Genomic DNA, 6,732 nt, shown 5'->3' with positions numbered 1-6,732 from the left:
ATGTTTGCACGACATCCCATCCTCCCATCATCTGCGCCTCCTCATGCTCTCATTTGCTCCAAAAAAGAAAATATAAAAAATAAGAAAATCAGGCCTATACAAGACTCAAGTGGGCCTACCTGTGTTCTGGAATGGCTATGTGGCCCACCTGATTTCACCACAATTGAAACTCCTGAGAGTCTACCACTAAGGCATGAGCAGGGACCACAACTTAAGTGGGCTTTTTTTTTTCCTTACATCTGCACTCTCACCGTAGTGTGATTTCACTGCAATGGGTACTTGAACCCATGACCTTGTGTGTGAGTGTACCACCAAAGCATGAGCAAGGATCCAGGGTTGCACCTAATCTGCATTCAATTAGCATGGGCTTGTGATCATAGATTGATGATTCAATCTTCATCGAGTCCCATCTGGTTCAACACCACAATTTACCATCAAATGTATGTCAGGCACGAGGCCCAAAAAATCAGGCTATTTATGATTTAGGTTGATGGAGTTTTCCTCCTCAGTTCAGAGGAGCGATAGAGCAGCCGGTTGTAAAAAACAGATGTTTCATCGCGCTGCTCGACCGGTCGAGCAGGTCAAGGATTGCTCGACTCACAGTCTAGCGACCGGATTTTTTATTGCTCGACCAATCGAGAACCTGGCTCGACTAGTCGAAGGTTACACAGATTCAGTTTGGATTTGATGCGGATTGTGTAAATTTGAGGCGGTCTTCGCAGAGGTGCGGAAAGGAGTTTTGTAAACTATAAATAGGGGTCCCTAGGGCTATTCTAGAGTATGCTAAGACTTCTTAAAGTTATTTCATCAAAGTGGAAGGGAGAAAAAGACCAAGAGAGAGAGGAAGCTTGTGGAAGGGAAGATTCTGCTCGTATAGATGATTTACTGCGTAGTCGACGTCTCAGCACTTTTACGTCCTCATGATTGGTGAGATCTCTCTGTTTTCATTATTCTCTTATTGTTCATCCACTCCTACGTGAGTGAAGAAGGTTTGATCCAAGCGGTGTGTGCTTGTGATTGGTTGTAACGTTCTACTTCATAGTGAATTGTTGTTCTGGACTAGGTCTTGTGACTTTTACTTCTTCAAGGGTTTTCCACGTAAAATCTCGTGTCGTGTGGTTTGTGGTTTGATTTATTTCATTACTTTATTATATCTCATAATTCTATTGTTTTTGGGAGGCGAGATCCTAAGGTTTTTGTGCAACGCTCCCAACAAAGTCGTAGCAGAGCGTTCAGATTGGTTGAACGGAGTGAGATCAGTTTTGAATTATGAAAAGTGGCTCATCAATGATGATTAGTTTCAATGGTTCTAACTGTACCATATGGAAGGCTAAGATAGAAGACTTGCTTTATTGCAGGACTTGTATGCTCCAATTCTAGGCATATCAGCAAAGACAAAGGATATGTCAGATGATGATTAGAAGAACTTGGACCGGAAGACGGTAGGGTTTATTAGATAATGGTTGGACGATTCCGCATTCCACCATGTGTCTACGGAGACCTCACTCGCTAGCCTATGACTGAAATTGTAAGGGTTGTATGAGAGGAAGACAGTCGACAATAAGATTTTTCTGAGAAGACGACTTATGAATCTCAAGTTCAAAGATAGTGGTTTTGTGGCTGAGCACATGAATGAGGTCAACAATATATTGAACCAGCTCTCTGCCATGAAGATAGTCCTGGATGATGAACTACAGGCTTTGTTATTGCTTAGCTCATTGTCTGACAGTTGGAAGACATTAGTGGTGTCTCTGAGTAACTTCGTGCAAGACGAAAAGGTGTCCATGGAACAGGTAAGTAGTTGTCTCTTCAATGAAGAGACAATGAGGAAGTCTCAGGAGTCTACTCAACAAGAGGCCCTTGTAACACAAGATCGGGGGAGAGAAAAGAACAAAAAGGGCGGGAAAGTCCGAAATAAATCGAGAGGCAAGTCGAGTATCAGGAAGGATGTTGAATGCTGAAATTGTGGCAAGAAAACCTATTATAAGCATGAATGTCGTAAGAAGAAAAATGACAAGAAAGGAAAATGAAGATGAATCAGACTCCACTGTGGTCGCTTCAAATGACAACGTAATAGTTATTCTTTCAGCAGATCATGACATTTGTCTTACGGCTACGAGTTAGGACACCAACTGGGTGATAGACTCGAGAGCCTCGTTTCATGCGACTCCACGTAGAAATTTTTTCACAAGCTACAAGTCAAATGACTTTGGAATCGTGAAGATGGAAAATTCTGGCATATCGAAGATAATAGGGATCGATGATATTTGTGTGAAGACCAATGTAGGCTGCACATTAGTTCTTAGGGATGTGAGGCACATTCCAGACCTTCGCCTTAACTTGATGTCGACGGGAAGGTTGGATAATGATGGATATGAAAGCCGATTTGTTGATGGACGCTGGAAGCTCATCAATGGTTCGTTGATCGTAGTCAGAGGGAAGAAGTGTTGCACCCTTTATAACGCAGCGGAAGATTCAACTACTAACATGTGACACAGGTGTCTAGGCCACCTGAATGAAAAAGGGCTTCAGCTACTAGCAAAAAAGCGGCTCCTTGCAGACGTGACATGTATACCTTTCAAAACCTATATTGACTGTTTATTAGGGAAACAACATAAAGTTTCATTTGTTAAATCTGCTTTCCATGTTAATAACATGCATGTATTAGATTTGGTTTATTCTTATGTTTGTGGTCCTATGAGAACAAAAACCTTGAGTGGGGCATTGTATTTTGTCACTTTTATAGATGATGCATCTAGGAGGGTTTGGGTTTATGCTTTGAAATCCAAGGACGAGATCTTTGGTGTGTTTAAAATATTTTATGTTATGGTCGAGAGAGAGACAGTTAGATCATTAAAGTGCATTCGCACTGACAATGGTGGTGAATACATTGGTGACTTTCATGAGTATTGTAAGTCCCTGGGTATATGGTATGAACAGACGGTTCCCAAGACCCCCCAGCATAATGGTGTGGCTGAGCGAATGAATCGCATCATTGTAAAGAGAATCAGATGCATGCTATCTCATGCAAAGTTGTCCAAGATGTTCTGGGGAGAAGCAATGCACACGGCAGTGTATTTGATAAACAGGTCTCCATCGGCTCCATTGAATGGAGAAGTACCTGAGAAGGTGTGGACTGGACAAGATCCATCATACAGTCTTCTCAGGGTGTTTAAATGCAGGGCATCCGTTCACGTACCAAAGGACGAGCGATCCAAGCTCGATCGAAGATCAGACAATGTGTGTTCTTGGGGTACGGTGATGAAAAGTTCGACTACAGATTAAGGGATCCAACCGAGAAGAAGCTCGTCAGGAGCAGAGATGTGGTTTTTTTTAATATCAATGTATACAAGACATTTGTAAGCTAGAGAAGATCCAGCCTAGTTCAGGTGAGCTAGAGGACATGGATCCAGTTATTCCTCCTGTGGTGCCTGATGACGGAGGAGTACAACAAGGTATAGAGGATGAGGGAGTTCCTACAGAAAATGGATTGGGGGAGCAGCCCCCACTTGATCCACTTGTTGAGCCACAGGTGAGGAAGTCATCTAGGGACAAACATCCGTCCAAGAAGTACTCGCTGCATGAGTACATTATGCTCACTGATGGGAGAGAGCCAGAAGATTATTTTGATGCCCTAGCCGATGAGCATAAGGGGGAATGGTTGAAAGCTATACAAGAGGAGATGAAATCCTTACATAAGAACTACACCTATGATATGGTGAAATTGCCTAAGGGCAAGAAAGCTCTAAGCAACAAGTGGGTGTTCAGAAAGAAAATTGAGCAAAAGAATTCACAAACAAGGTTCAAGGCCAAACTTGTGATGAAAGGGTTTGTCAGATGAAAAGTATAGATTTCGAGGAGATATTCTCACCAGTGGTGAAGATGACATCCATACGGGTGTTGCTTGGGTTGGCAACTAGCATGAATCTGGAGATAGAGCAGTTACATGTTAAAACTGTCTTTTTCCATGGTGACCTGGAAGAAGAGATCTACATGCACCAACCAGAGAGATTCGAAGTCAAGTGCAAAGAGCATATGGTGTGTAGGCTAAGGAATAGCTTGTATGGGCTGAAACAAGCTCGAAGGCAATGGTACAAGAAGTTCGATTCGTTCATGTTAAAGCATAGATATGACAGAACGGAGTCGGACCACCGTGTGTTCACGCACAAGTTCTCAGATGGTGATTTCTTCATTCTGCTCTTATACGTTGATGACTTGCTCATCATGGGTAAAGACATCAAGAAGATTGACAAGCTAAAACAGGAGTTGGGCAAGTCGTTTGCAATGAAAGACTTGAGACTGGTTAAACAGATCCTAGGAATGGAAATAACCCGTGACAGAAATAGCAGAAAGCTTTGGTTGTCATAAGAGCGATATATTGAGAAAGTCCTATAGCGGTTCAATATGAATGCAGCGAAGCTGGTCAGTACTTTACTGGATGGTCACTTCAAATTGAGCGACAAACAGTGTTCAAAGACAAAGGCAGAGGTAGATGAGATGAGGAAGATACTCTACGCATCAGTGGTAGGAAGTTTGATATATGTTATGGTGTGTATGCGCCCAGACATAGCATATACGGTTGGTGATGTCAACCAGTATCTTATCAATCCTGGCAAAGAACATTGGGCAGCGATGAAGTGAATATTGCGGTATTTAAGAGGCTCATCTAGGTTAAGCCTATGCTATGGTGACGGAAAAACTATGTTAGAAAGTTACATAGATGCAGATATGACAGGTGACATAGACTCCAAGAAGTCTACATCGGGGTTCATGTTCACGTTTGCAGTGGAAGCGGTCTCTTAGCAGAGCAAGCTACGGAAGGTCGTAGCATTGTCGACGACAGAAGCCGAGTATATTGTAGTCATAGAGGCATGTAAAGAGATACTTTGGATGAAGAGGTTCCAACAGGAACTTAGCTTGAAGCAGGAGCAGCACGTGGTCTATTGCGATAGTTAAAGTGCTATACACTTGAGCAAAAATCCAAGTCAGCACTCCAAGTCGAAGCACATAAAGATTCGGTATCACTGGATCAGAGATACCTTGAAACGGAAGGTGTTACAGCTTGAGAAAGTCCACACGGACGATAATAAGTCAGACATGATGAACAAGGCATTACTCAAAGGCAAGTTTGAGGTTTGTAGAATCCTGACTAGCTTGAAGAATACGAATTACTCCTGAGTCGAAAAGGAAAAGATTTGATGGGATTTTCCTCCTTAGTTCAGAGGAGAGATAGAGCAGCCGATTGTAAAAAACAGATGTTTCACAGCGCTGCTCGACCGGTCGAGGACTGCTCGACTCAAACTCCAGCGACCAGGTTTTTTATTGCTCGACCAGTTGAGGGTTCGCTCGACCAGTCGAGAACCCGGCTGGACTAGTTGAGGAGTACGCATATTCAGTCCGGATTTGATGCGGACTGCGTAAATTTGAGGCGATTTTCATAAAGGTGCAGAAAGAAGTTTCCTAAACTATAAATAGGGGTCCCTAGGGCTATTCTAGGGTATGCTAAGACTTCCTAAAGTTATTCTATCAAAGTGGAAGGGAGAAAAAGACCAAAATAGAGAGAGAGAGAGAGAGAGAGAGAGAGAGAGAGAGAGAGAGGAAGCTTGTGGAAGGGAAGATTCTGCTCGTAGAGGTGATCTACTGCGCAATCGACGTCTCAGCGCTTCTACGTCCTTGTGATCGGTGAGATCTCTCTGTTTTCGTTATTCTCTTATTGTTAATCCATTCCTACGTGAGTGAATAAGGTTTGATCCAAGCGGTGTGTGTTTGTGATCGGTTGTAACGTTCAACTTCATAGTGAATTGTTATTCTGGACAAGGTCTCGTGGTTTTTACCTCTTCGAAAGTTTTCCACGTAAAATCTCTTATGTCGTGTGGTTTGTGCTTTGATTTATTTCATTACTTTATTATATCCTATAACTCTGGTGTTTTTAAGAGGCGAGATCCTAAGGTTTTTGTGCAACGCTCCCAACACAGGTGGGCCGGTGGAAGAAAACGGTTTAGAGGGTGAGCATTGCCCCATGCATTGTTTCCAATCATGTGGACGACCAGAATCATAGATGGGGCTGAAATTTGGGCCTTAGGCCTAGCATGAGGCAAATGACATGATGGAAAGGGTGAATGGGCCCCACCTAAGCCTCCCACCACTTTGCTCTCTCGCAAGGACTTTAACGGCGTGTTTAGTGGGAAATTGCTAGTGTAGGAGGGTGTGAACCGGGGAGAGAGAGAGAGAGAGAGAGAGAGAGAGAGAGAGAGAGAGAGAGAGAGAGGGTATGGGGAAGGGCTACAATGGCAGTAAAGGTTGGTTGGATGTTAAGAATCTAACCAATACACTAAAAGCCCTGGAATTAATGGAATGCTGAGATCGTAACATTCCACCACGCTCCATAGCCGACATCCTAGGTAGCCCTTCTCACACAGGACGTGGTGTTAGCTCTGATACCAATTATTAAGAACCTAACCAACACACCATAAGCCCCACATTGACGGAATTATTGGATTTTGAGATATAGGTATAAGAAATTAAAAATAAAAAACTAATATAAATATGAAAAAAAATCTACCTAATTCGTATCAGCAAATGAGTTCGTCGCCATGATGTTTATGTAAAATCCACCCCAACCACCAGATACATCACCCCATGTTAGGCCAAGTTCCCAAAAATCAGCTCCACGTGTGATTCAAGTAGACCACAAGATTGGAAACAGTGTGCACCTTTCAAACTATTTCCATT

The sequence above is a fragment of the Magnolia sinica genome, chromosome 1 (assembly GCF_029962835.1).
Source record: "Magnolia sinica isolate HGM2019 chromosome 1, MsV1, whole genome shotgun sequence".
Taxonomy (NCBI): Eukaryota; Viridiplantae; Streptophyta; class Magnoliopsida; order Magnoliales; family Magnoliaceae; genus Magnolia; species Magnolia sinica.
Note: the sequence above shows the minus strand (reverse complement) of the source record.